This window comes from Paroedura picta, chromosome 2 (genome assembly GCF_049243985.1).
Source record: "Paroedura picta isolate Pp20150507F chromosome 2, Ppicta_v3.0, whole genome shotgun sequence".
Taxonomy (NCBI): Eukaryota; Metazoa; Chordata; class Lepidosauria; order Squamata; family Gekkonidae; genus Paroedura; species Paroedura picta.
Window position 1 is genome coordinate 130380380 of NC_135370.1, and position 12298 is coordinate 130392677.

General features: G+C 44.3%; 1 protein-coding gene across 2 annotated transcripts in view; it reads left to right on the plus strand.

The window, feature by feature from the left end:
• Nucleotides 1–8810: 8810 nt before the first annotated feature.
• TTBK2 (tau tubulin kinase 2) overlaps nucleotides 8811–12298 on the plus strand; it is a 95567-nt gene continuing 92079 nt past the window's right edge. The window contains exon 1 of one of the 2 annotated variants that reach the window (XM_077322732.1): nucleotides 8811–9429. The gene's annotated coding sequence lies outside the window, so the exon portion shown is untranslated. The remainder of the gene's footprint in view (nucleotides 9430–12298) is intronic. The other variant, XM_077322733.1, reaches the window with a different exon arrangement.

Here is a 12298-nt window from a genome sequence, read left to right on the forward strand (position 1 = left end):
CTGAGGTTAATATTCCAGACTAAGAAGAATTGTGTTCCAGTTTTGTTTATTTTAACATGTATCTGAAATGAAAGACAGAAAACAATAGATGGCAGCACTGGCATGTAGTCCCAATTGTGTTATTTCTGTTCCTTTCCTTCATACTTGACAGTCTGCCCTCTTTCTCTTGACTTTCTAGCTCCTCTCTGGCCATTTCCACCATGGAAGGATAAAACGTGAGTGGCTACCTGCTTGCAAACATGGGATGATAAATCCCGTGTTTGCAGCCCTCCTCATGGGGAGCGCCCTCCCGTGTTTTCCCTCTGCTCTGCCACGGCTTTTTGCCTCCTGACAAGGCTGCAAGGGAAAACAAAACAAACGTCTCCCTCCACTCCTTGGTTTGTCTATCACAGCAAGCCACCAATCACAGCACAGCAGTTCTCTCCTGGACTGAAACTTTCTTCCCCCCAACCCCAGCCCCGAAATTAATTTTGTAAAAGGCACTTCCATGTTGCTATGCAGCAATTGCCTCAATACAGATCCATTTTTAATAAAAAATCAACATTGTTGCGTTGCTATGGAGAGATGCCAGAAAGATACAGCACTCCCCACCCTTTCGGGAATTCGTGTTCTTTTGCAGTTTATTGCTTTCTGGGTGGATTTTTTGAGATGCTGAACATGTTCCCTGGAGCCCAAAAAGACATTTTGTGGTAATGGTTGGGTTTAAAACAGAGTGCTCAGACCACTGTATGATTGGGAGAAGGCAGCCCAATCACACACACACACACACCCTCTTTCCCAGCTCATTCCCCACCTCCAGAAAAAAGAAATGGGGCTGTTTCTGCCTGCTCCAGTTGTGAGAAGGCTGGATAGGTAACTGAAGCCCAAAAAGACATTTTGTGTAAATGACTGGCATAAACACAGAGTGCTCAGACCACTGTACGATCAGGAGAAGGATGCTTAACCACCCCATCCTTTTCCCAATGCATTCCCAACCTCCAGAAAACAGAAATTGGGCTGTGTGTGTTTGGGGTTGTGCCTGCCTGCCCCCCAAAAAGACCATGGACACTTTAAAGAAAGATTTTATTTCACAATATAGGTTTGCAGTCGTGCTGCAACAAAGACCACGCCATTAAAAAAAATGTACTTGGAGCAGGAAATGGAGAGGGGAGGGCGGGTCTGAGGGCGGGACAAAGCTGCCGAGATTATTGCAAGTTTCCCCCTCCATATGGTCTTATCCTTGGTTGCTCACTGATGGGATGCATAATTTCACGTGGTAAACCCAGTTTTAGTGATTCCTGAAATCATGGGTTAAAAATGGCCAAATCTTGACCTGGCTACTGGACAGCCTCAGGTTTCAGGTGATGTCATTTAGGGGTCTCTAAAAGCCACCAACATTCTAAGGCTCTCCAGAAACATATTCCTCATGCGGAAATGGTCTCTCTATATATACTGCCTCTTAACTTTAAATATCATTCTGGGGGCCATTCCGCATGATTTTAATGTAGCAGAAGGCTTGCAGATTGTAAACGCTTTTTTGCAGTTCCGCAAAACGTCGCACACAATCTGCCACACTCCTGAAACAGTCCCGCAAAAAGCGATTCATTGTAGCACTTAAAGGGAAATCGGGAAAAGTGGATTCACCCTCCGAAAAGCACTACACTCTTGCAAACAATCTGCAACAGTAGCAAAAAAGACCTGTGCGTTCCCATTGTTGCGGTTCCAACAAAGTCCCTCCCCCTGGCTCTCTCCTCCGAACTTCCGGCTAAGCGATCGCCATTTTTTTTCTCGGAGCGAACAGAAAGCAACGAACCAGCGAGCCTTCATTCACCCAGCGAGGCTTCTCCGGCTACAGTCCCTCCACAGAAGTGCTTTAAAGCTCCCCTAAGTCCCCAAGCACAACACAGCCCCGTTTGCAAGTTCCCTTTATTTTCGGCCGAAAATCGTGCCTGTGCGGGGAGGGGGGGTTTAACTCAGGGGAGCGTGGTAACGATGACTCACCAGCTCACACGCCAGCTAGATGGGTCTCTCCATTAGGAAGAATCAAGGTATATTTGTTGCAACGTGTGTGGTTTTTTTTTAACTGTTCTTAAAGGGAAAGGGGCTTTCCCGGGGCATGATAACAACCGCCTGTTGGCTGTACGTTTGATTGACTGCCAGGGGCGGGACAAAGCACAGAAAAAATCGCTTCCTGTCTAGCGATTTTTGCGAGACCAGAAACCTGAGGGAAACGAAAGAAACGCTACTGAATTCCACTAAAAAGGCGGGTATGCGTAACACCGAGATTGCACTTTTAAAAATAGCGTTTCTGCTTTGCGGGACCAATTGGCAACATTGGTCCTTGTGCGGAAAGGCCCTGGCTGTTGCTCTTTTTACTTTACTTTTTTCTCCTTTCCTCCGTTCAATTTTTCTTTTTATGCCTTTGTACCTCACACCATTCCTACTTTGCTTTCTTTTGTCCTCTGGCTTGCTTCCAAACTTTCTGCATAAATATAATTATTTATATTGTTGTGTCTAATAAGTGGGTAGCTCATAGCTATCATGATAGCAGCAGAAACTAGTAACATGATAGATGATTTCAGATACTTGGAAGAATTTCCAGAAACAGAAAAATATGGCCTTGTACTGTTTGCTGAAAGTAAAAAGATCATACTACCCCCTGAGGTTGACTGAGCACACCCTAGGATACATGGAATGTTTATGCCTACTCTAAAAGGCATGCAATAATGAGGGTTAATTTAAGGGAAGAGGAAATTATCCTGTTCAAGTACTTTGGAATATATAGAAAAATGTAGGGAGAGTTTTGGGCATGGCAAAAAGCCTCTCAGCATAAAGATATTACTCAGCTGAAAAGCTTAAGAACTAAAGTCTGTGCCTATACTGGTTTTTCCTCTGAATTTTCAACCCTTGATGTCACCCGACCTTTCCCCTCTATATTGAATAAAATATTTTGTTATTTTTGAATTACAAAATGCCTGTTGTTTAAGTTGAAGTGGGCTTCTGATCCTGCCCTCCAGTTCCTGGGCTGAGCCGACAGCTGAAATATCATACAATCAAAGGCTGGGACAGCCATAGTTCTTCAGAAAAGAAGATAACATTTTATTAGGGTAGTTCAGAAAAATTAAGAGAAAATCTTGGACTGGGGGCTGTCATATACAGCTATTGAAAATATTATACTTCTATCAAATGATGCTGTATATACTAATTATTGTACCATTCCTCTCCAGAAAAGGAAGCAAAAGTTACTAACACAATACATAAAATACTAAAAAGACAATGGAAGCAATCAGATAAACTAAGAAAAAAATAGAAAAAAGGTACAGCGAACCATAAGCCAGTCTATAGAATTATACCATAAAAGTCTATTTAAAAAAAACAGTTTTACTTATCTCTTTAAAAAAACTAGACTCGTACTTTGGTAGAGATACCAGACTCCAAGTGGAACATGGGTATCTTCTGGTATTACAGCTCATCTCCAGACTACACAGGTCAGTTTTTCTGTAGAAAATGGATGCATTGGAGGGTAGGTTTTATGAAAATGTACCCCACAGAGATCCCTGTCATCCCAGGCTCCACCCCCCAAATCTCTACAAGTTCCTCAATCTGGAGTTGACAATCCTACCCCTTACTGGTGGCCAGGGAATCCTGGCAACCCTCCTTTGGTAGGCCTTCAAACACCATCCCCATAGTTCAACAGATTTCCTCTGACATGGGGAGTGGTACAAGTCATCTGCCCTGACCTAGTCCAGGCTAGCCAAATCTTGTCAGATCTGGGAGCTAAGTAGGGTTGGTTCTGGCAAATATTTGGTTGAGAGACTTTCAAGGAATATTATGGTTGTGATGTGGAGGCAGGCAATGGCAAAGCATTTCTGAATGTTTCTTGCCTTGTAGACCCTACAAGGGTCACCATGTGTCAGATGTGATGAGAACAAAAATCTCCACACCAAACAAACAAGCAAACAAAAATCCACACAGGCCCTGTGAATTATTGTGAGTGAGAGCTGGGTCTAATGCAGACGATGATAGCATCTATTGAACTGTAAAAACGGGTCTTGATGGACACTGTAGCTCAGGAATTAGCGCATCTGGATAGAGTCTAACCTGTTCAGAAGTTATTTTCAGGACAGAATCTCCAGCACACATAGGACCATCCTTCCCGCTAGGGACAGAAAATAACAAGTGATTCAAGCTGTATTCCATTTATTTGATACTATGACCAATCTCCCTCATCCTCAGTTCTTTCTGAATATGTCTAGACAGGTATCCCATTCAAATAAATATGGTATAACGTGGCTCTTGGTTTTTGCTGAACCAAATATATGACAGCCCAATACTTATTCGGTTGAGATTTCTGTTACCTAAAAATTCTATTCTTATCTCTGTCAGGAACCTTCTCTTGAGTCCTTGAATATCTTTTCCCCCCTCTTGTGGCTTGCTCTGTCAATAAGGCATGCACTGTCACTGTCTCTGTCTCTGTCTGTTTCTCTCACTTAGTCACACACACACGCACACATACAGACACACAGACACATACAAGGTTGGGTTAAATACATTTGGGTTAAATAAATTATTTATTTACAGAAGAAACCAAACCTAAAGCTATATTGTTCTTTTCCCTCACTATATTCTATTTCTCACAATGGTCTTACTGTTCCTATCCTTACAAGCAATATCTCTGACAACTCACATCATTTGATGGAAGAGGCTTCAAGGTTAAATGTAATTGACACATTTTATTGGTTTGACCACTTGAGATGGTTATTAGTCTTCAGCTAATCTATATGGGTTTTTCTGTCTTTCAAACATTACTTAAGAAGGTATTCCCAACTGGATATTAGCATTATCATACACAGAGCTAAACTTTGGTTATGAACACATCACACAACTGCAGGATTTTAAAACAGAATCCCTTAAGACAGACACCCTAAACCATACTGTATGTATGTAAACCATACATACTGTAACTGTTTATGCCTAGAAGCAGATGCAGCTGTCAAAAACACAGCTGCCACCATGATCCATATTGGAGAAACTGTGCAAAGGCTTGAGCTTTAAAGACCAGTAATATCGCTATATCGGAGACTTACCAAAACAACATTTAGTAATGTTGGAACAAAACGTCTGGCTGTGTAAACAGAAGTGAAATTACCACATTGTGAGATATTCTATGATTTCTCTGGAACTTTGTGGTAAAAACCATAAGTGTTTTGGGGGAATGCTAAAGCATCCTGCAACACAGTGACTTTCACTTCTAGTTAAACAGCCAGAAGTGGTGATGTGGGATACAGTTTGATCTTCCTTTTCCTCATTGCCCTATCTAGAAGCAGCAAGATGGGAAGGCCAAGGATGAGAAGTTGCCTGCCAAAGTGGGCCGCCTGGCCACCTTATGTCAAAGTCACCCTTCCCCCATGTACCAGCTGCAGTCTTCAGATAGCCTTCTTCTGGTAGTGCCTTCTCTCAGATCTGTTCATTTGGCAAGAGGTAAGTCATGTTTGTTTGTTTTTTTTCTGTAGTAGGACCAGTCCTTTGGAATAGCTATTAAATTGGAGACAGTGGATATCTTTACTTGCTGAATTCAGGGAGGTATTAAAATGGTTTGGTAGAATGGCTGTATTGTTTTTATTTTGCTGATATTATATTGCTTTTATGCATTTGCAACTTTTTACTGCATTGTTAGTTGCCTTGATTCAAGGGAATTAGAGTCCAGTAGCACCTTTAAGACCAAAAAAGATTTATTCAAGGCGCGAGCTTTCGAGTGCAAGCACTCTTCCTCATTCTATGAACTACCATCATGACAGTGGGAATATCAAGCAAAAGTTAATTCTGTTAAATTAGTAAACTGTGTCACAACATCCAAATACAGTCATATGATAATTCTTTGCTAAAACAGCCAATCAGTCCCCTCAAATTCAGTTGTAGTTCACAAAAACATAGGAGACATAACATTGTCTGTTAGTGATTAACAGCTTCCACTTTACCATTTGTTGCTGGCCCCATCCGTCTTCACCCAAGAGTGAAACATTTCTGCAAGTGAAAAGCTGTGCTGGCAACTATCTTGTCTTGAGACCAGAGAGTTAAATTCAAAATTATATTACTAACATCACCTTACAGTCACATTGTCCCAAATACAATAATTTTTTAGCAATGTGAATACACGAGTTAAACAAGGTTAGCATACATAGTGAGTTAAAAAAATCCATGTCCTTGTTGAGTCCAGGGTATGTCATTGTTTTAAGTGTTGCATTTCTGAAATCTCCCTTTCTAGCCTGTTCTTGAAGTTCCTTTGTAGTAAAACAGCTACTTTCAGGTCCCTTATTGACACTGTATCTGAGGAACTGTGCTGTGTACACCAAAGCTTGTACCTTAAATAAAACTTTGTTGGTCTTAAAGGTGCTACTGGACTCTGATTTTGTTGTGCTACTTCAGACCAACACGGTTACCCACTTGATTCAAGGGAGATGGGGTAGGAAATAAAAGTTTACACAAAAAGATAAATAATTGTGAGTATCCAATATATAACTTTGTTACATTTCTACAAAACTGTGAGTTGGAGCCTACCATCTTTTCCACTGATGGAAACTAAAAGAACCTCTCGATCACTGAAAAGGCTATGCCAGGGATGGAAGGACCTGCTTGGAATAGAGGCTGAAGAGAGGAATTCTGTGAATGCTGGTAGGATCCAAAAGTGTATTTTAATCTATATTATAAAGGTAAAGGTATCCCCTGTGCAAGCACCGAGTCATGTCTGACCCTTGGGGTGACGCCCTCCAGCGTTTTCATGGCAGACTCAATACGGGGTGGTTTGCCAGTGCCTTCCCCAGTCATTACCGTTTACCCCCCAGCAAGCTGGGTACTCATTTCACCGACCTCGGGAGGATGGAAGGCTGAGTCAACCTTGAGCCGGCTGCTGGGATTGAACTCCCAGCCTCATGGGCAAAGCTGTCAGACGGCTGCCTTACCACTCTGCGCCACAAGAGGCTCTAAATCTATATTATACACTGTTTTAAAATACACTTTTGGATCCTAACAGCATTCACAGAATTCCTCTCTTCAGCCTCTATTCCAAGCAGGTCCTTCCATCCCTGGCATAGCCTTTTAATCTATATTATACACTGTTTTTGAGCCTCTTGTGGCGCAGAGTGGTAAGGCAGCCATCTGAAAGCTTTGCCCATGAGGCTGGGAGTTCAATCCCAGCAGCCGGCTCAAGGTCGACTCAGCCTTCCATCCTTCCGAGGTCGGTGAAATGAGTACCCAGCTTGCTTGCTGGGGGGTAAACGGTAATGACTGGGGAAGGCACTGGCAAACCACCCCGTATTGAGTCTGCCATGAAAATGCTAGAGGGCGTCACCCCAAGGGTCAGACATGACTCGGTGCTTGCACAGGGGATACCTTTACCTTTATACACTGTTTTGGATTTATTATGGCTAGAGATAGTAAATAATACAAAATTTCTGGAATATACATTGCTTTGTTCATTGCTGAGATTAACCTATATCAATGGAATTTATCTCTTTCTAAGTAATTCATATTCTGAGCTATTGCTGCTGTAAACCCAGTATTACTTTTGTTAACAACCCAACTTGATCCCCCTTCTAGTTTTTGCAGTCCCAGAGCATATCCTACAGCAGTTTATTCATTTAGATTTTTACATTGCCCTTCCATACAGCTTTGGGCGGTTTGCATAAAACATTACAGGGTGATTACATGGAACATTGTAACAAATATAGCAAATATAACAATAATAACGTAACATATAAACCAGAACAATGTTTTAATAGGAACGGTAACATTGACAAGACCTTGGGTAGGTCGGATTGTTTGGTCATGTTTGTGGGGGGACCTGCAGTTGTTTTGGGGTCGGTCAGCTTCAGGCAAATGCCTGGTGGAGGAGCTCCCTTTTACAGGCCCTGCAAAATTGTGAGAGTTCAGGCAGGGCCCTGATCTCTTCATGGAGCTTGTTCCACCGGTTGGGGGCCAAGACAGAGAAGGCTCTGGCCCTTATTGAGGTCCGATGTGTTTCCCTGGAGCCAGGGATCCGTAGCCAGTTGGAGGGGGTGGAGCATAAGGCTCTTTTGGGGGTATAGGCAGGGAGGCAGTCTCTCAGGTACACTGGGCCCAGACCGGGTATGGCTTTGAAGGTGATTACCCAAACCTTAAGCTTAATTCGGAATGTAACAGGAAGCCAGCCGAGCACCTTCCAAATGTGTTTTTCTTTAGGCACCAGTTCCCCCAATTCAATGACTTTTGCGGCCTTAATCCAGTGTACATTAGAGAGGGGAAATATTAGATACAGTTCCATTCATTATGAGAAAACAAAATGCTTCTTAAACTCAAATGGGTAGCCCTGTTGATCTGAAACAGCAGAACAAATGTAGAGTCCAGTGGCACCTTTAAGACCGAAAAGTTTTATTCAAGGTAGGAGCTTTTGTGTACATGCACACTTCTTCAAAGCTCCTACCTTGAATAAAACTTTGTTGTTCTTAAAGGTGCCACTGCTTCTTAAAGGTGGAAACATTTAAATAAGGATGTTTTTTAAAAGCAACTAATTCCAAACTGGAAGACACCTGCGTTAATCTGCTATCTCACAAAAAATGCCCCTGTCTCTGTAATTTGGGAAATCGAATGGTCTTGAAGAAAACGTTGGCACAATGGTGAGGAAAACTACAATTCCCAGAATGCTTTTCATACTCGCGCGTAGGAACCACCTCTCTGAGCTCTCCTCATAAGCAAACGTGAGGACAGCGGCGTTTCTAAGGAACGGCTGCCTGCTGTGGGTGGGGTGTGTGATTGAAAAGACCACTGTCCAATCTATTCACGTGTCCCTTGCAACAAACCCAATCACAGTCCAAGGTGTCAGAAGAGTGGGCCGTCGCTCCTGGGGGAATCGCAGGAGGGCTTAGATGGAGGGCAAGGAAAAAGGAGGGGGCTTGTTGTGAGGTAGAGCAAACGAAGCACCAGTCGCGTCTGCGGGGACTGCAGCACCATCAGCACCATCGTCCGCCGCTGGGGCAAGGAGGGCTGGCGACGAAAGGGTTAACCCTGCAGCGGCGGAGACAACGGCCGTTCCGCGAGCGCCGCCGAGCCGTTTGCTGATCGACTCCCTCCCCGTTAACTACCCCGCCCGCCAGCTCGTGCGCCTTCAGGCTCCTTCTCGGCCCGGGCCGGCAGTCACCATAGAGACGGCGGCGGCGGCGGCGGCGGCGGCGCTCTCTTCGCCACCCGCTCCCAGACCATGGGCAAGAACCTGCTGCGGGGCTGCGCCGGCTGAGCGGGAGGGCGACGCGGGGAGAGCGATAAGACCGCCGCTCCTCCTCCACCGCCGCCGCCTCCTCCTCTGGCTGCTCTTTTCTCCTCCATTCGTCCCCAGACCCCTCTAGAGAAAGAGTCCGCTGCCGTATCGGCCCCGCTCGGAGGGGAAGGAGGGAAGGGGCGCCGCCGGCTGCGGTCCAGGTAGGCGCTCCCCGCAGACCAAGAGGGACCGGGGTGGGGTGGGGTGGGGTGGGGTGGGGGAGTGGGGGCATTGGGCGAGGCGTGGGGGGCTTGTGGTAGAGCAAGGCGGGCAGGCTGGGCAGCGGGAGGCCTAAGAAAGAACCAGGGCTGATGGCCCGCTTTCATGCTGGGGATGCTCCAGAGGGAGAAGACTGGAGGGCTGCGGGCCCTTCTGGGGCAGGATGCACCTTCTGGCGTGCTGAGAGGAGAGGGAGAGTGCAGCGATGCCCGAGAGGGTTGCAGAGGAGACCAGGAGCGTAACCTTCAGGGCATTAGCCACCCATGATCTCCCTCTCTTTCTCCCCCCCCCCCTCCTCACGGGTCATCTTTCCGCCTTCGCATGCAGGGACGGAAGGGGGCGGGGATGCTGCATAAAAGAGCATCGAGCACCGCACCGGAGAGGATCCCGCCTGGCCGAGCCCTGCCTTAAAGATGAAATAAAATCTGGCGTCCTCCTGGTCGGATAGTCGGCCTGCCTGTTATTGGGATGGCTGGAGTTCTGTTTGTGTGTGTTGGTATGGGGAGGCGGATGGTGAAAGAAGTTTGCTGTCTGTACTGATGGAGATTGTAGGCGGTGGTGTACAGCACTTTGGGAAGCGATGCTGCTGTTAAAATGTTATATGCTCTGCAGGTAGGAGGCGGGGAAGGTGCATTGTGGTGGAGGAAGAGCTGTTCCTTATTTGATCTAAGGTCACCGATGACTGGTTCATGGCTGGTTTTATTTATTAATGACAGCTAATGGGGGAGGGGGAACTAGGTTACTTGATTAGTATTTGAATCTGATAATATTGGTGCTTTCCTTTATTCATATAAATATGCTGTAGCAGGAAGGCAGATGGAGACTATGTCTAAATATTACTGCTGCTGTCAGCAGTTGCCAGAACATATGAATACAGATCAATTTACTCTATGATAAATAAGAGGCTTCCAGGCTAAACATCTTTAAAATGACCAACTACCAACAGTGGGAGTGGGGAAAGTAAGCTGGAGAGGCAGCTGTTGAATGCTGTGCTACCATTTGTCTGTAAAACGTGAATAAGGGTGATAATTTTTGCTAACCTTGTGTGAACTGTAGAGCAAAATAAGTAATAGAAATGCAGATCAATAGAAAAATAATAATTTTTAGACAATAACTTTTTATTTTTATAGTGGTGTGCAGACAAAAAATGACTTTGAGAAGTCTTGTTCAGATGCAGAAGCTGATCAATAAAATGGCTATTTAAAGCCATAGCCTTATTGATTTTGGGAGATATATAAGGAACAATGAAACCTTCATTCCCTTGATTTTACTTGTCAGACAGTTGTGAAAAAGTTCCGTTACTTGTATACTGCTGCACTGTACTAGGCATAGTCCTCCCCCCACATATCCTATGCAAATAATGTTTTAACTTTCTTTGTTTGGTTGAGTGGGACCCTAAACCAATAGCAAAACCAGCTGCCATAAAAACAAAGGTTTGATTTTTTTAAGGTTTAAATATTAAGATTTTCCTAGTCATGTTGACTCATAATACTGGAAAATAAAAATGATAAGAAGTTCATAGAGAAGAATAATTTATTTATGCCTTGACCTGTAAGGACTTGGTTATATCAATTACATTAACATTATTTGTCAAATCACCATCTTAAATCAGTGGTTTCAAATTGTGTTTGCTGAGTGTAAAATTGATCCCAAAGGTGAAGGACTACTTTTTCACTTGATCAGCATGTTAATATGTAGTGCAATCTATAACAGTTGTTTTGTGGCCATGGTATTGAAGCTTCATGATAAAATGTCACAATGAAGCCTTGTGAGCAAAGAATTAGAGAGAAAAGCACTTCAACTGAGAGAGAATGGACTCCTTTGAGGCATTTACTTTTAAAGAATATTTTTAGCTGCCTTTTCAGGAACCTAACCTTAGTGCTTACAAAATAACAATGTGGGAACTAGGTGAGCCTCACAGAAAAGGGCACGCAATAAAAGAGGTACCACTATTGAAAAAGTCTCTGGTTGCCACCAACCTCACCTTTGGACCAGTGCTTATGAATCGGGTCTTAACTGGCGGGCTGCACAGTATAGGAGGCGATCATTCTTTAAGTATTCTGGCCTCAAGTCATTTAGGGCTTTAGAAGAAAGAGTTGGTTTTTATTCCCTACTTTTCACTAACCAATGGAATCACAAAGTGGCTTACAATCGCCTTCCCTTCCTCTCCCCACAATAGACACCCTGTGAGGTAGGTGGGACTGAGAGAGCTCTGACAGGGCTACTCTGTAAGAACTATCAGTGCTGTGAGTAGGCCAAGGTCACCCAGCTGGCCACATGTGGAAGAGCAGGGAATAAAACCTGGCTTGCCAGATTAGAAGCTGCTGCTCTTAACCACTATACCACACCAGAACTTTGAACTGTGCCTGGAAACAGTTGGACTGCCAACGCAGATCTTTCAGTAGTGGCATGATACAATCCCTGTATCTTACCCCTGATAATAGCCTGGCTGTTGCATTTTGGAAAAACTGAAGCTTCTAGGAACAAACCCATTTAAAGCACAATCAGTAATCTATTCTGGATATGATCAGAGCACATGTCACAATTTCCAGGAATGGCCATACCTGGTGTTTCTGGCAAAGGGCACTGCTTGCCACCGAGGAGCCAGCAGTATCGTCATGCTATGAACCTTTCCCTTCAGGGGGAGTGCAGCTCTCTCCAGGACAGATTAATTCCTTAGGCATTATTGTCACTAATGACTAGCAGCATCTCAATCTTTTCTGGATTGAACTTCACTGTACTTGCCCTCATCCATCTCATTATCAACTCCAGATACCTCTTCAGGACTTCCACAGACCCAACCGACTCAGC